The sequence below is a fragment of the Echinops telfairi genome, unplaced genomic scaffold (assembly GCF_000313985.2).
Source record: "Echinops telfairi isolate 266 unplaced genomic scaffold, ASM31398v2 ScPeMD7_7469;HRSCAF=8507_1, whole genome shotgun sequence".
NCBI lineage: Eukaryota > Metazoa > Chordata > Mammalia > Afrosoricida > Tenrecidae > Echinops > Echinops telfairi.
Window position 1 is genome coordinate 83,742,138 of NW_022111373.1, and position 1,167 is coordinate 83,743,304.

Here is a 1,167-nt window from a genome sequence, read left to right on the forward strand (position 1 = left end):
TTTACATGAAGTATCTAGAATAGGTAACTGTATATAGACAAAAGTAAGTTGAGAGAGAGAAATGAGGAGTTATTCAGCTGCGGTAGCAGTTATGCATTGGACTGTGACCAGCAGCTGCACGGGAGAAAGACTGGGCGCTCCACTCCCATAAAAAGTTACAGTCTCAGAAACCCACAAGTCAGCCTGACTTGATGGCAGCTAGTTTGGAGTTCTTTGTTACTGGTTTTTTGTTTGCTTATTTGTGGTAACAGCAAAATAAATATTAGGGATGTATGTTTGCACAACATTTTGAATGTAATTAGTGTCATTGAAATGTTTAAATTGAAACCCTTTAGATCAAAACAGTTGAAAATGTTTATAGTCGCAAGTTTTATATTGAATGTATTTTACCACAATTATAATGCATATCAGGAAATCTGTAGGACCTCACTATTCTTAGCAAAGGTCTAATGTTCATATTTTGCATACAATACCTGCAATAACTCAATAGATAAGCTGCTATTAGTTACAGGTTAGATTGTTAGCCATGGCTAACAAAGATGAAGCAGGATTTTATCCACTTGTTAAGAAAGAAACAAGGATTCCTGGCAAGTATCATATTAATGGACCTGCTATTAGTAATAAATGTTCTAGTAATCTTCTATCCTGAGCAGGAGTTACACAGCTAAATCAAGCTCTACACATTTGACCCACATTGGTGTTTCAAAGCCCATATTCAGACACAACTATTCTCTTACACCTCTTCAATCTGATTCTTTTGTTCTTTCTAATGTGATCATTGTGAAATCTGATTATTATTCATTTTGTCTTCAGTTGCCATAATTTTCATAGACCAGACAAGTAGTTAAAATTACTAAAAAAACATTTTTAATTATGAATGTAAAAAATATTTGGACAGAACTAGAAAAGTATTAACCCAGGCTGCCTAGGTGGCATGAATGATTAAGTGCTGGACAACTCACCAACCGGTCAGTGGTTCAAACCCACCCAGAAGTGCCTCAGAAGCCAGGCTAGGCCATCTGTGTCCCAAAGGTGATATTCTTCAAAAAGTATTAACCCAAGCCCTTTAGTTCATTTATATAAAACAAAACAAAAAAACCAACAACAAAAAAACCAACAATAAAGCAGGGAATTTAAAAGATTACAAAAGTATAATTAATTTTGTCC